Genomic DNA, 17,989 nt, shown 5'->3' on the forward strand with positions numbered 1-17,989 from the left:
TGTACCACATGCAAATATTTTAGTCAATGACAAACCATATATATGACAGTGGTTACATAAGGTTATAATGGAGCTGAAAAATTCCATTTGCCCAGTGATGTTATAGCAGTATTACTAACATACTTCTGGTGATGCTGGTATAAATATACCTAAGACATCACCAGTCTTGTAAAAGCATAGCACATACTATTATGTACAGTACATAATACTTAATAACAATAATGATACCAGTGTGTGCAATTACTATACTATACTTTTAATTGGTACTTTAGAGCATACTCCTTTTTAAAAGAAGAAACTGAATTGGAAAACAGACTCAGGCAGGTCCTTCAGAAGGTAGTCTGAAAGAAGATGCTGTTATCACAAGAGATGACAGCTCAATGTGTGTGTTATTGCTCCTGAAAACCTTTCAGTGGGATAAGATGTGGAGGTAGAAGACAATGATATTGAAGATTCTAACCCTGTGTAGGCCTAGGTGAACAGTGAGTGTATTTACGACTTAATTTTTAACAAAAATGTTTAAAGGGTAAACAATAAAAATGAAAAAATTAAAAATAGAAACTTATAGAATAAGTATGTAAAGAAAACATTTTTCTATAGCTATAAACTGTTCATGTTTTAAGCTGGGTGTTATTGTCAGAGACATGTGAACCAGAGCACCTCCATCTTAAAACAGGAGCTGGGTAAAATGAGGATGAAACCTACTGGGCTGCATTCACAGACAGTTAAGGCATTCTAAGTAACAGGATGAGACAGGAGGTCAGCACAAAATACAGGTCATAAAGACCTTGCTGATAAAACAGGTTGAAGTAAAGGAGCTGGCCAAAACCCACCAAAACCAAAATGGTGACCAAGAGTGACCTCTGGTCATCCTCACTGCTATACTCCCACCAGTGCCATGAGAGTTTATAAATGCCATGGCAACGTTAGGAAGTTACCCTATATGGTCTAAAAAGGGGAGGCATGGATAATTCACCCCTTGTTTTGCATATAATCAGAAATAACCATAAAAATGGGCAATCAGCAGACCTCAGGGCTGCTCTATGGAGTAGCCATTCTTTTATTCCTTTACTTTCTTAATAAAATTGCTTTCACTTTGTATTGCGATCTCGCCTTGAATCTTTCTTGCGTGAGATCCAAGAACCCTCTTTTGGAGTCTGGGTCGGGACCCCTTTACTGTAAGATTATTACCAAAGAATAAAAAAGTTAAAAAAATAAAAATAAAAAGGGATCCAGGCATGGTGACTTGTGCCTATAATCTCAGTTACTTCGGAGGCAGAGGCGGGATACCACTTGAGGCCAGGAGTTTGAGACCAGCCTGGGAAGCATAGTGAGACTCCCATCTTAAAAAAAATAAAAATAAAAATTTAGCCAGACATGGTTGAAAAGTTATAGAGTAAAAAATTATGGTAAGCTAAGATTAATTTATTAGTGAAAAAAGAAATCTGAAAAAAATACATTTAGTGTAGACAATGTATACAGTGTTTATAATGTCTACAGCAGTGTACAGTAATTTTCCAGTCTTTCACATTCACTTACCACTTCCTGATTCACCCAGAGCAACTTCCTGTCCTGCAAGCTCCATTCCTGGTACATGCTCTAGACAGGTCTTCCATTTTCTATCTTTTATACCATACTTTACTGTACCTTATCTATGTTTAGATACATAAATACTTATTGTGTTACAATTGCTTACATTATTCAGTACATTAACATGATGTACAGGTTTGTAGCCTAGGAGCGGTAGCCTACATCATATAGCCTAGAAGTGTAGTAGGCTATATCATCTAGCTTTCTGTAAGCACACTCAGTGATATTCACACAGTGACAAAAATGCTTAACAAGGTATTTTCAGATTGTAATCCTGTTATTAAGTGAAGCATGACTGTATTTGAACCACTTCAAAAAAGAAAAAGCTTAATTCTGTTAACACTTTGGTTACTCAGGAGTAGAGATCACTTGGGAAAAGTAGAAAAACAAATTGATTTTTTAAAAATTTTCTACTGAGAAGTTAACAAAAAGTCAGTTATCTTGCATTATTCAAAGATGACTAAAGTATCCCTCTGAAAGTTGAACTTATGCCATTATATAATTTTTTAAATGGAAACAATTTATCCTGTTATATTTATTTTTAATTTTTTATTTTTAACTATTTTATTTATATGTTTCTAGGTTTTGATACATGATTATATTTTTTCTTCTATTTTGATATTATACAATTTTTTTGGTTTTCCTCTCATACTTTAAAACTTAAATAGTATATATGTTCCATTTGAGCTATATAATTTGAAAGAATAATTCCATTTTTAAAATAAGACTATTCTAATACCACCTAATAAAAAGTCCATCTTTCCTTTTTGACTTGTTTTTGAAATGAACTTCATAAATAGCTATGGCAGCTTCATAAAAATACTTAATGCCTCTCATTTTGGCACTGCACTCAATGTATAAATATACCTAGGAGAACCTACATACCTAAGATGTTGAGAGTTGAAGCAGTCATGTGTGTCTTCATTTCTTCAAGTCCAATCCAGTGTATTTTATTAGTATTTTGTAGATTTTTCTATATATATTAGAGGTTTCATTTCAGGCTTATGACTAAGCATATAATTTCTTTACTTGCTGTAAAATATTTGATTTTATCTTCTATTATAATATTATTACATATATATACATATTTTTTGTATTTTTATGCAGGATGTATTTTTTTTGCATGTATTAAATCTATAATCTGTTCTTTTAAAAATTTCTTGATAATTTTAATGATTTCATAGTTATTTCTTTGGAGTTTTCCTGATAGATATTTATGTACAATGAAAATAGAAAGCATTTTACTTATGTTATCCTTTTCATTGTTTAAATATTTTATTTTCTCTTTTGTAATTGCATTATTTTAAATATCCAGTAAAGCTGTAAAGTGCATGAGAAATAGTAGGCATGTTTTTTTGTTTTTGAATTTAGTGCAAAGGTTTTAAATGTTTGTCCATTACACAAAATGTTGGTTTGGGGGCTGAAGTAAGTATTGATATAGGTATACAGTATGTATTACATAATACACAGAAGATTTTATTAAATTTAGAGATTATATACCTATCCTAATTACATTTAAAGATTTGACCTGAATCTGCATCTTATTTTATGAAATTATTTTTCTCCATCTTTGAAGAGATTGATTTTTCTTTATGCTTTGACTAAAATGATGGATGTTTTAGAGTTTCTTACTATTGAATGAACTATATTCTTAGAAAAATTTCTGATTAATATGTCTTGTTTTTAATGTCTTATTGGATATTTTTTGCATTTTTTTCAGCACCACGTTATAGATAGTGCTTCCGTTTCTGACAATCGTGGTTTCTGATGATTAATCGATAAATCTTCCAATCATTGTTTCCCTATATTCAATGTTTTATTTTCCTCTAGTGGCTTTCAAGATTTTTTTCTTTATCTTTGGTATTCAGCAGCTTTACTATGATATGTCTAGGCATTGTTTTATTTTATTTTATTACATTTGAAATTTGCTGAGTTCTTGACTATTTATATCATTAATTTCTGGAGAGCTATGTTTATGATAACTTTAAATACTTTTTGCTCTGTTGTTTTATCTTCCTGGTTTCTACCCCCTAAAATAATTTGGACGCTTCAGTGATTCATTTGTTAAACTTTCTGATATAATTCCACTTATCTTGAAGGATCTGTTTTCCTTTTTTCAGTATATTTTTCTCTATTCTCCAAATGCATAATTTGTATTCATTTATTTTCAAGTTCACTCCTTTAAGTTCATTTTGTATTTTATCATCTCCATTTTGCTATTGTATACATCCACTGATTTTGTATTTCAGATTTTTTCACTATTATAATTATTATTTTAATTTTTTTAACTTAAAAAAATCTCTATGAACATTATCTTCTGTTTATTTCATGTGTGTTATTCTTCACTATGTTGAACATAGTTTCAATAGCTGCTTTAAAGTCTTTGGTAATGTCAACATCTTGGACTTATTTGGATACGCACCACTGCTGTTTTATCCAAGGGTAATTAATTACATACTAACAGGTCTTTGCATGTTTTAATTAAATTTTGTCTTGAGCAAATTGAATGTTACCATATGTAGGCTCTAGGTCTGTTACCATCCTTTGGAAAAGGTTACTTTTTTTTTTTTTTTTTTTTTTTTACATTTTAGCAGACAGTCAGCCAAAGTAGGTTCAGACCTTTGCCTCATTTCTTTTGTCTGTGGCTCATATAGCCATTTAATTCTCAAAGCTCAACTGCTCTACTTTTTTGGGTCTGTCATGCATATGAAACACTCAGTGACTTGAGACTAGGATGTTGATGTAAATCTCAATTCAGTTTCTAAACCTTTGTGCTGCTGATTTGAGACTACCAGTGCTTTTATAGCTTGAGGTGAGCCTGAGACTTGTATAAGTTACTACACAAAACTAGTGTTTTTCTTTATTTAGATATCTCCCTCATGGAATTTCTTTCTGCATTCTCCAACGCCAAAGGCTCTATATTCTGGCTGTTCTGGCCAGATAGACAGGATTTCTCTTTCACTGAAGCTTTCCCTGGGGTTCCACTAGTGTGGATTGCTCTCAGAGCTCAAAAGGAAAAATGATCTATGAGATCCTTTTCCTAAGTTTGAATTTCACCACAATACACTTGGTATTATCTTATTTTCATAATCAACAGGAAACTTATTTTTTGTAGTTTGATCAGAAATTTTAGTTGCAGTAAGTGGGAGAAAGGGGTTATAATGAGTTTTTATTTTAAAAAGGGGTTATGCTGAGTTTTTATTTTAAAACTATAAAACGAAAAAAGTGGGAAAAAAGGCTTTTACTGAGTTTGTATTTTAAAGGTAAAATTTTTTTTTAATTTAAAAAAATTTCTGACACCCTTCACTTGGGATAAGTATCTTTTATACGGAAAGTCTTGAACCTTTCATTTTTAGTCAATCTGAATGTTTTCTTTTTATAAATTCATGTACATTTATTAATATTATTGATATTTTGGCTTTACTTATTTCATTTTTTTGTTTTTATTTTTGTTTTTTGAGACGGAGTCTCCTCTCGCTCTGTCGCCCAGGCTGGAGTGCAGTGGCACGATCTAGGCTCACTGCAAGCTCCGCCTCCCAGGTTCACGCCATTCTCCTGCTTCGGCCTCCCAAGTAGCTGGGGCTGCAGGCACCCGCCACCACTCCTGGCTCATTTTTTTGTATTTTTAGTAGAGACTTGGTTTCACCATGTTAGCCAGGATGGTCTGGATCTCCTGACCTGGTGATCCGCCTGCCTCGGCCTCCCAAAGTGCTCGGATTATAGGCGTGAGCCACTGCGCCCGGCTTCATATTAAGATACATCTTTATATTTTACATTAGACATTTTCATCATGTCTTTTATCCTTTCTCAATTTTTAATACAAATTTTGTTATTTAGGAAGGTTATTATTTTTGTTTTAATTGTTTTTGTGATAATAATATTACGTAATACACTTAATATCTTTTTTTTTTTTTTTTTTTTTTGAGACAGTGTCCCACTGTCGCCCAGGCTGGAGTGCAGTGGCGGCAATCTCAGCTCACTGCAACCTCTAACTCCCAGGTTCAAGTGATTCTCCTGCCTCAGCCTCCCAAGTATCTGGGATTACAGGCTTCCACCACCACACCTGGCTAATTTTTTGTATTTTAAGTAGAGACGGGGTTTCACTATGTTGGCCAGGCTGGTCTTGAACGCCTGACCTCGTGATCCACCTGCCTTGGCCTTAATCTGCTTTTTGGGGGATTAGAGAAAGAATATTGTCTACTGCTTACCTACTAGAACAATGTTAAAATCAGCTAATAACTTTTTCTAACTCATTTTCTTCTTTTTCCATAACATCTCATTTGTAATTAGATGACTTGCTTCCAAATAATTGCTATAAGATAATAAGCAATCTGACCTCCCTGAATTGATACTTTTGAAAGTAACATTACCAGAGTTTTTGTCTGTTAAAAACTATACATTATACTTAATGAATATAATTTAGTTTTTTGTTACAAGAAAGAGATATATGTTTATATATAAATGTATATATTTACATATATGTAATAAATATACATTAAATACATTTATATATTATATATATATTTAATGTTCCCCATCAGTCAGTATCCTGTTTCTTCAATTTTTGCTTGTTTGTATGTCTAAAGCATGTTCTTAAGTAGATACTTGAGGAAAGTTTCATAACATGAATATTTCTTCTTTTCTTGTATGGCTATTGTGATGATTAATTTTCTGTGTCCACATGACTGAGCAATAGGGTTTCTAGACATTTGATCAAACACTAATCTAGGTATGTCTGTGAGGGTGTTTCTGGCTGAGATTAACACATGAATTGGTAGACTGTCCGAGTAAAGATTGTCTCCCTAATGTAAGTGGGCCTCATATATATATGTATATATATGTGTGTGTGTATACATTTATGTGTGTGTGTGTATATATATACATATATGAATATGGCTGTATACAATACTATTTGTCATATTTTATACCCTTGAAATATTTACTAATTTAATTTTTTTGGGGTATAAATAATTATGATGCAAAAGTCTGATGACACTGATATTCTTCTTCTAAGTGTCTTGATATTTTGTCTGGTTTCTAAAAATTCCAAAAAGTTTTACCATAATATACATCAGGTTGAGCCATTTTAGGTTGTTTTGTGAAGGTATATAGAAAATACGAAGATCTGTGTCACATACCTAATTAAAAGAAAGTTTTGTTAAAAATCAATTTTGTTATTGGTTCTGTTTCGTTCATTTGGCTTATTTCTGTGTAATCCTTTTTCCATATTTTGAATTTCTTTTGCTTTTATTCTGCATCTATATTTTTATCAGAAAGTATTTTGTTTTTCTTTTGATTTTTACATTTTTCTATTTTTCATCTTTAAGACTTTTCTCCATTGTATTGAATCACCAATGTAATCTATCAAGTTTTGACTTTACTTCTGAAATAATGTTTTATTTATAATTATTTTCTGCTATATGTTACCATTCTAGTCAAACATTTTTTTCCCAATCACCTCATTTAATAGATATCTAATTCTAACTTATGTTGCTTTCAAAGAGATTGTATTATTGCATTTTTTTCTAATTGTTTTTAAAATAAATTCAGGTTTCATCTTGTAATTATGCCTTTGTAATCATCTTTTATACTCTCTAGAAATATTATCCTGTTTTCTCCTTATATTTTATCACTTATATATTTATAGGTAATCTATTTTTGATTTTTCTTTTAAGTGAAATTACTTATAATTTTATGAATGTGTGTATATATTATAATGCTTATTGCATCACAGGACAGACTTAGAATTTTATACTCATAAATGTACAAGTTTGTAATTTATGTTTTTCTAATCCTCAACTTTTTGTTCTGTTTTGTTAATTTTATTTAAAAAATTCTTGGAGAGATACAAGAAAATTTTCCACTATTATTTACTTATTTGCATAATCTTTGTAATTCTAGATGTATGCATTTACTGCGGTTTTGTCTTACATAAAGCTTTATGCCTGTAATATGTTAAGAAACCTCCAGCATGTTCATACTCATTTATTATTTTGACCTCAGCCCTTTTTTGCTGATGTTATTGTTCTTATTTATATTCTTTGATAGATTTAATGTACACATTTGCAAACACTCTCATTTCTACCTTCTTTGCCAAAAATTTTAAGTGTAATTTTCACGAACTTCATACAGCACGTTCTTATAGTATCTCTGTAGCAAAATTCTATTTGCATAATTGAATTTTATGTATTTGCTTTTATTCTTTCCAACATATTTTATATTCTTTGTTATAATTTTACTTTTTAAATATTGTTTCTTCTTTGTAGTATGCTTTTTCCTCTGCTATATGCAGTTGAATGTTGAAGAAGCTTATAAATTTCATCAGAATTTGGCATATAGACAGGGATTTGTGGAGAAAAAGAGTTCAGGGGTGTATAATTAAGCTTCCAACTTTACTGGTTTCTTACTTCCAAGTCTCTAGTTAATTTGTAAATTGATTTATTTTATTTGAATTCTTGTGCTTCTATTAGAGAAAATGTAGCATGCCTATATTAAATAAGTCTGATGGTATGAAACTGTAATGAACTTAGTATATCAGCCATAATGTCACTTTCTGCTATACATAAATTAGATTAGTGAAGACGTCTCTTTCACGTATTGCTCTGGACCTCTTAAAATAGAAGCAGCTTCCTTCAGTTATTGTCTACCATTAAATAATATTATGAGACATTTTTGATTGGTATATTATTTATAGTCTTTAAATGTCTTCATTCTTCAGTTTCAGTGGTATCAACAGTGAATGCTCGTACAATTGAAAAACGTGTCATATTTTAGTCTTTCCTCTTCCAAATATATTTGCTCATGAAAAAGCAATGTGATGACATTTTTCTTGAATAACAAACATGGCTGTTTACTGATATGTGCATATTTGTTCAGTATCTTTTGTTATATCTGTCTTTATATATGAAAATTTTAATTTTCCTTGGTAATTAAACATAATATAATTTTGAATCATGTTTTTTGTTTCTACAAGATAAACTTTCAAATTGAGTCTGGTAACAAGTTGGGAAAAATTTTATACATTTATGTAGACAATAATATGAATAGATTAGCTTAAAATAGACACACAGATACAGTAATATATAGTGCTTACTTATTAGAAGTAAGCATAAAGTAATGGAGAATTTCACTGATAGGAAAGAAAGGCACATCTTATGTTTTAGTACTGTGAGAACAAGTTGGATTTTATAAAAAGAATGACCAATAGTGCAGGTGTTTACCACTAATATTTAGTTGAGGGAGAGAACATCTCATTGTGAAGAAAGTCTTTGTCTCAGTGATTCAGGCGCACATCAGCAGAACTGAATCATCATCCATACTTGGCTGTTTGTTGGTGGTATCTGTAGTCAGCATCACTGTGGTGTGCTAGATGAGGGATTTGGATTTACCACAGAGCATCTAAAAGCAGTACTATGTGAATTCAAGGACTATAACTCCTTAGGAATCTTCAAATATTATTCAGAATTAATTTAAAGAGAATGAAGTGCAAGCAGATGTTCCACAGGTTAATTTAACTGCAAATGTTAGCGGTATCCTGACATCATTATTACATAAAAATAAGTATGGCCTAGAGAAACACAATATAGCCTAATACAAGGGAATGGATTCTTTTTTCAAATGGTTAATAGCTGGATAATAATGTGATTTTAAATTATGTAGCCAATGATGTAACTAATTTCACTACCAAATTATGGCGATTTGTAAATATTTGTATTTTCATAAGTATTAATTATGAGTAATAGATTTAGGTGGCAGAAACAGATTTTATTTTATAGCAGCTGCTCAGGACACCGAGGAAAGAGCACTATGGGAACAAATCAGATTTCCCGAAAGCATGTAAATAATGAATCTTTTTGTTAAGAATGTCAAGTTTAATTTAACATTGCTGTTGCAGTGTAGTACTCTTCAACGTGTATTTATGTGGGGCCTCATGCCAGCTACCTGGATCAACTCCAATGCCTACTGAGCTAAAATCTGCCTTGCCTAAGGAATGATGCCAGTGTATTCAAAATTGAAACACAACAGAAACGTCTTTCTGAATGGAGTTAAACTGTTGAGAGCTCTTTGAATGATGAACTTTAGTTCAATTTCTAAGAAGTAATCATGTGCTTTATTTAGTGCCTATTATGCTACTTCAAGTTTCTTCTTCCTCTTCACTGAGCATCCTTCCTCTTCATTAAATTTCATCTTTATTCACTCTGTAGAACTGACAAACAATGCTTGAAACATCTGGTGCTGTACTACCTGATAAAGTACCTAACGTCACAAGTTGATTTATTTCCTTCATGTATATTTCACACTGCTTTTTTCCATAACATTAAAGAGAAAAAAGTTTTCTGCATTCTATGCAAGTAAACATCATAAACATAAAGTGATTAATAATTAAATTCTTCAGAATAGTTGGGAAAAATTATAGAGTTTACATACTATCACACTATCAATACAAATAAATACGTGACTGACAAGTCAAAGATATTGATACCGAAATAATTTTAATAAAATTAAAATAGTCATAACATTCATCCCTATTTTTAAAACCTTTTTATCTTAAAATTCCTTGCCACTGTTTTGGAAAAAGAAAAGGAGAGTCGTTGTTGCAGGAGATAGTATTTAAAATTATGTGTGCATCTATATATGATATGGTAATTTCCTCCTCATAAAATAAGCAAGTATTATCTCAAACCTTGAAACCTAGACTCATTTTGTTCCAGATGAGGTAGAGGAATATGGATTGGGAGAAATATTTAGAATTAAAAGAAAATTTTTTTTCCTCAGCTCGACTATGTCTGAAAGTTTTAATGATTCTCAATTCTGGCCCAGTGTAGGGCTAGTCATAGAGTTCATTTCTGGGGATTCACAAACATAGTAGACTCAAGGTTATTCCAAAGCCTTCACACAATGTGAAAATATCAGTACACTGTCTCTGGGAAAGACACTGAAATTTGTCAAATATTTGAGCAATAAGTTGTTATTCACCCAGCTTCTTTTCAGAGTGTCACAGACACACCGATTTAGAGACATGACTCTTTGGCTTGAAATATATGCCATAACCATTAACCTACCAAATATACAAAATATTTGAGTTTTCTGATTTTAGCAATCATACTCTGAGTTTTAGAAACTGGGATATGAATTTTATGTGATCACCTTCATTGTATGATGGTATGGATAATGGGAAACCACTCAGTGCCAAATATCTCCTTCTTATTCTTGAAATTGTACCCAAAATGAGATTATATTGTTAAAATTCAGGCAAGTAATTTCTTGGTTCAGACATAGTAAATTACAGATAGACTAGAGACTATAACAGCACTGGATCCTAAGGGACAGAAAAGATGTGAATAAAAATAGAAAAAAACCCATTAAAGATAAACTATTGAAAACACATATTTACTTCTTTTACAATTTGTACTAGACTGACCTGCATTCAAATATCAGGTATTGTCAATAAGTATGTATATAAAAGGGTATATTTATGCTGATTTACTCTTTACAGCATATGCTCACAGAAATGTTGAATCAACCATTATAAACCATAGTATTATGATAAAATAATAGTTCAGTATTTTGCCTGGCAAAATTATATTACAATAAACACTTGTGCATTTGGTGCCCTGGATTTTGAAATAACTTTATTTCCTGCTGTAAAAATGAGAAAATGTGGTTCATGATATCAGGTTTCAGGCTCACATTTTATATTGATTTGTCAGAATGAGAAGCAGTAACTACAGGCCTGGGAGACCCTGCTGCTCTGCCCTTCTGGCTTCAAATAAGCCCCAAGATGAGGAATAAATAGTAATGTGAAAAAAGCAGACTCAGTGATTATTGTATGCAACATTTTCTAGATCTTTTCCAGTCTAAGACACATACTGTATTTGGAATATTTAAGAATAAATAAAGGACTTGTAAAAGAATTTAATTTATTGAAAGCATTTTTCAATATTATTTTGAGACTAGTAATGAAAGTCTACATCAAACAAAACCTTTCTCCCTGCTATGCCTCATATCTTCAGAAATGTAATTTCCTGAATAAGTAATCTTAATCCAGTGAAGATTTAATTTGGTCTTTTTACTTTATAAATGTAATTTGCCTCCTCAATAATATGTTGCTGAGTTTAAGCAGCAAGGGATATATCAAAGATGTATTAAAATGTCTTAAGTCTATTTTCCTCATGCTGCATTATAAAATATTTTTCAATTCTTAAAGCTCCTCTTAGCCCCATCTCTGCATAAAACAAAACAATAATAGTTTCTTCAATGGTTATTCTATTGTTCCAATGACCTCAATAAGTCAATAACATGCCTGCAATACTTTCCTCACTCCAAGAAATATTACAATACACATAATAAAATTCATTTCTCTTAATTTGTATAAAATTACTAAGTTTTGTGTGTAATTGCTAATAATTTTTATACGTGGGGTCAGTGGCAGTCATTGTCAAAGGCGGACTTCTAAATGACAGCAACAATAACAAACCATGGATGGAAACAAATTACAAATAAAATTATTGAATAAAAGTGGTTGATGTATTTGATCAAATCAGTGTTTCCTGATCTTTAGTGAAAGAGCAGGAAAAGAGAACCAAAGTGGAAATTTCATAATACATATTGACAGAACCATCTGTGAGGTTTAAAGTGGCCAGGCAGAAAGGTTGCACCTGGGACGTCTTTAAAGTGTACGTACACAGCAGTTAGGACAGAATTATAGCTTCCTGTAGAAGATCTTTTATGCATAGATGTATTTTGAGGTTCTTGTAAGTGAATAATACAGAGGATGTTGTTAAGTTGTTACCCTTGAATGCTATATTTCTACAGAAATGGTTAATAAGACCCTTAATTTGGGTTTGTGGTGATTTTTTGTTATTTTTAAGACAAAACAGTACTAATTATTTTGTGCTGATATATAAGAAACTAAAGCTGTTAATCTTTAAACCCTATTAATAAAGATGTTACCATAAATACAAAATCAATATAATTAGTCAAACATGCTCGAAATAGCCTTAGATACCACCATAAATTGCCATGTTTACCTTTAATCCAGCAAGATACCCGAACATCTGCATTTAACTCAGTTCTACTTCAGATGTTAGATATTTGCTTATATGAGCGGAATAGAGCAAAGCAAAACAAACCAAGAAAACCAAACACCCTTCTCTTTGGTGATGGGGCTATTCATTGTTACAGAAGCGAATGAGCAAAAAGGACAGTAAATCTTAGGTAAGTCTCCAGGATGGAGTTAATACCGTAAAGTGTTTTCATTCTGTATTAGAGATCTAAGCACCCAATTTCCATCTCCTGCTTCTTTCACTCACAAAGGTCAAATCACATTTCAAAGTTTAGTTGTCACTTCCACAAAAATCTATAATAACTATAATCACTCAGCAAGTTAGTGTCTGCTTCTCTGAACTCAGAATAACTTTTGCACTGTTAGGAGCCACTTATCAGCTAAGATTCCCACCAATATGCCTGATCAGGCTACTAACTCTTCAGGTCGTGGGCTGTCTTTGCTCTGTAAATTGTAATAACCTATTCTATATGTTCTCCCTAAAGGTTTATTAAATGAATGAATGATTATCCAGTCTCTTCCTGTGTGATTTTAGTCAGAGTTGTTTTGCTTTCTTTTTTTTTTCAAAGCATAATAGTTTATTATTTCGTTAGGTTTAATAATTGTGTTTCTTATTTCAAAATATAATAATTCCTATGTATTTAAAGCTAGTTTTACATTGATAAAATATAATTTTTATGTATTTAGAGCTAATTTTATGATATTTTACACTGTGCATTTTATTATTAAGAAATAGTTTTGTAAAACAATCTATTATAAAGATACACACATGCATATGTTCATTGCAGCACTGTTCACAATAGCAAAGACATGGAATCAACCCAAAAGCCCATCAGTGAAAGACAAAGAAAATGTACGCGTACACCATGGAGTACTATGCAACCATGACAAGGAATGAGATCATGCAGGAACATGGATGGAGCTGGAGCCATTATTCTCAGCAAACAAACGGAGGAACAGAAAACCAGACACTGCATGTTCTCACTTATAAATGAGAGCTGAATGATGAGAACACATGGACACATGGTGGGGAACAACACGCATTGGGGCCTACTGGGGGGTGAGGACTACGGGGAGGGAGAGCATCAGGAAGAATAGCTAATTGATGGATTGGTTTCATACCTAGGTGATGGGATGATTTGTGCAGCAAACCACCATGATTCACATCTATCTATGTATCAAATCTGCACATCCGGCACATGTACCCCTGAACTTATAAGTTGGGAAGAAAAAAAGTAGTTTTGTGAGAGGGCCTCTAAAATAAATAATATTGGCATGTTTCGTTTCGAAGAACTTAAAAAGTACATGTCACATTAAAAATTCTGATAATACCTACCATTAAGAAATTTGATTATTTTGTTCTGCCATGTATTTCTCTAGCTATTAATAACGGAAACTCCGAATCACTTATTTTGTATAATTCTTATTAATAATACAGGGAACCACATTTGTAAAACATACTTTGAAAAATGTAACATTGTTGTATTACGATTAAATCTCAATTTTTGTTAACAGGTGTTTGCTAGTACCTGTTAACATTTGTCAACATTGTTTTTATTTGATATTGGAGGTAACAAAAAGAATTCTTCAAATATAATTTATATGGCTATGATTGCCATCATAACGTAATTAAATAAGTACAGTGATAAAATGTCTACCAGTCAGATTCTAGTGTCTATCATTGCTATGACCTAGAGAAACTACTAATTTTTCTGGACTTCAGGTTATTCGTCTATAATATAATGAGATACTAACATTATGAAATTGATTATTCATTCATTCATGAGTTGCTTTAAGGTAGTAGTTACTCTTTCATATCCTGAAGTTTGCCATTTACCATCCTGATTGCATGTAGCTTACATATGGAATGTCTTGAAATCATACATATCTTTTAGTTTTTAAAAATGAATTCTAAGACAAAAAGTGTTTAAAGTGTTCCCAAGAAGCATATGCATGACAAGGTATTTTTTATTAGTGAGAATACAGGAAACAACCTAGAGATCCAAAGGTGGTGATTGGTTTAATACATGACATTAAATTACAGGTGGTACTATGATTATTATAATATATATTCTATATTACCTATAATGTCACATGTCACTTATTAGTTTTATGTATCAGTTTACAGTTGTATACTACAACATTTTATTTATTGCATATCAATTTCTTGTATGGATATGCCAAAATTTATTCTCACATTAATTTATTTATTCACATTTTCTATCAGGACAAATCCTCTTCATCCTAGGCAATGTTTAAAGCTCACAAGATCCAAGACTTTAAAAACACACTATATTAATGTAACATTATGGTTGTTACTACCCACAAGCAAACACACACACACACAGGGCACATATATAAATTGTATAATATTGCATACCACATTATAATATATTAGAATATTGTATATATATACACATATACAATATGTATGTAACTATGTATATATAATTATATATCATTGTATGTAATACTATGATAATTATAATGCGTGTATATATATATATATACATCCCATGTATTATGATATATTATTGCATAACAATTTATAAATTATATTTGGTAATGACTATATTGTCACTTATAATTTAATGTGTTTTTAAAGTCATTATATGCATTTTTAAAGTTTTTGTCTCCTAGAATGTATGTTCCAGGAAGGATTCTGTTTTCTTCACAACTGTATCCCAAGATTGAAACATTACCTGGAATGTTGAAGAGTTATCTACATAATAAATCTGTATAAATTAATGTTAGAAAACATAATTTTAACATATATATAAAGTAAAATCCTTTAAAATACTATGGTATAAAACTATATGTTTGTACAAAAGTGATGAGACTGTATTCACAAATAAAAATAATGGTTTAAAATAAAATTATTATATGATTCTAAATTGTAAAGAAAACAGTTTTATGGGAAGCATGGCTAATGAGAAGGAGTAGGGAAGTGAGATGAGGCATCTGAAGAGATTGACAGGGTCAATATCATGCTAATTTAAGACTCTGTTCCTTATTAGGAAGTATTATGTAGCAATTGAAAGAATTTAAGCAAATTTCCCAAACTGATACATGTATGAAGACCATGCCTCATCATTTCATTTTGTGAATCAGTAAGTGTTCTATTTTAGTTTCTGGCACAAAGTAACCAATGATTCTGCATGATTTTTTTCTTAATTAGTAGATTTATTTTTATAGAAAAACTGTGAAGTACCGAGTTTCCATATATCCCCCAATCCTTCACACACATTTTTGCAAATATCAACATTTTGCATTAATGTGGTACATTTGGTAAAACTGATAAACCAATATTTATACATTATTATTTACCAAGGTAATAGTTAACAAATGCAAGCACTCTGTGTTTTATACAGTCCAATTAGTTTTGACAAATGAATAAATTCATGTGTCTGTCATTATAGTATCATACAGAATAGTTTCCTGCCCTAAAAATATTCTGTAATCCATATTTATTCCCCTGTTCATCTTTCCTTCATAACATCTTGACAGCCATTAATCTTTTTATTCTCTCTATAATATTTACTGCCTTTTCCAGAATGTTATATAGTCAAAAACATACAGTATGTACACTTTTCAGACTGGCCTATTTCACTTAGTAATAGATATTTAAGGTTTCTCCTATTCTTACTATTCATTTTTCGTAACTGGATATGCCACTTTTTTTCTCATCTCTGAATAATATTTTATTGTTTGAATGCACCACAGTTCGGTTATGCATTCATCTATTGAAGGATACCTGATTGCATTCAATTACTTGAAATTATAAAGAAAGTTGCTGTAAGCATTTGTGTGTAGGTTTTCATGTGGACAAAATTTTCAACTGATTTTGGTAAACACCAACAAGTGTAGTTGCAGGATGTTATGATGTTAAGCTTACTATCAAGTTTGCAAGGAACTGCCGAACTGTTTTTAGAAAGTGGCTGTAATGTTTTGCATTCTCATTTGCAATGAATAATTGTTCCTGTTGCTCCATATCCTTGCCCGCATTGGGTGTTGCCAGTGTTTGAGATTTTACTATTCTGAAAGGTATGTAATAGTATCTCATTGTTATTTTAATTTGCAATTCTCTAGCTTCAAATGATATTGAATATCTTTTTTATATGCTATTTTTCCATCTGCTTGTCTTCTTTGATGAAGTGTCTGTTTACGTCATCTAAAGTGAACCCATTTTAGCCCATTTTTCAATGAGTTATTTGTTTACTTATTGTTCCAAGAGTTTTTAGTATATTTGGATGTCAATCCTTTATCGATATGAGCTTTGTAAATATTGTCTCCCAGTTGGTAATTTATCTCTTTATTCTCCTGACTCTTTTTCAACGCAGAAATTTTTAAAATTTTATGAAGTCCAACGTTCATGTTTTTCTTTAATGGATCATACTTTTGGTGTTGTATGTAGAAAGTCATCACCAAATTCAGTCACCTACATTTTCTCCTGGGTTATTTTCTAGAAGTTGTATAGTTTTGCATTTTACCTTTAGTTTATGATAGATTTTTACTTAATTTTTGTGAAAGGTATATCTTTGTCTAGATTATTATTATTATTTTGCATGTGGCTGTCCATGCCTTGTTCCTGGTCTTAGGATGACAATATTATTTAGTTTCTCATCATTGAGTATGATGTCAGCTGTAGCTTTTGTGAAGATGTATTTATCAAGTTGAGAAAGTTCCCTTCTATACCTAGTTTGCTGAGAGGTTTTATTTAAATAGTAAATGAGTGTGGGATTTTGTAAAATATTTTTATATGTATCTTTAAAATAATTCTATGTTTTTTCTTTAGCTTGTTGATGTGGTAGATTACATTAAATAATTTTGAGATCTTGAAACATTCTTATATAGGTGAAATAAATCTCAATAGACCATGATAGGATTTATTTTATATATTATTGGAGTTACTCTGCTAATATTTTGTGGAGTATATTTACCTCTATAGTCATGAAAAATACTAGTTTGCAGTTTTTCTTTCTTGTGAAGTCTTTTGTTTTGATATTAGCATAAAGCTGACTTTAAAGAACCAGAAACTGTGCCATCAGTTTCTACTATCTAAAAGAGATTTCAGAAGGTCATTATCATTTCTTTTGTGAAGGATTGGTATAATTCATAGGTGAAACCATCAGGGTTTTGTGCTTTCTGCTTTGGAAAGTTATTGATTATTGCTTCATTCTCCTTAATACACAGAGAACTACTCAGATTATCTATTTTATCTTGTATGAGTTTTGGTAGACTGTGTCTCTCAATGAATTTTTCCAATTTATGTAATTTATCAAATTTATGGGCACAGAGTTGTTTATAACGCTCATGGGATTACTAGGAACGGCT

The sequence above is a fragment of the Pan troglodytes genome, chromosome 14 (genome assembly GCF_028858775.2).
Source record: "Pan troglodytes isolate AG18354 chromosome 14, NHGRI_mPanTro3-v2.0_pri, whole genome shotgun sequence".
Taxonomy (NCBI): domain Eukaryota; kingdom Metazoa; phylum Chordata; class Mammalia; order Primates; family Hominidae; genus Pan; species Pan troglodytes.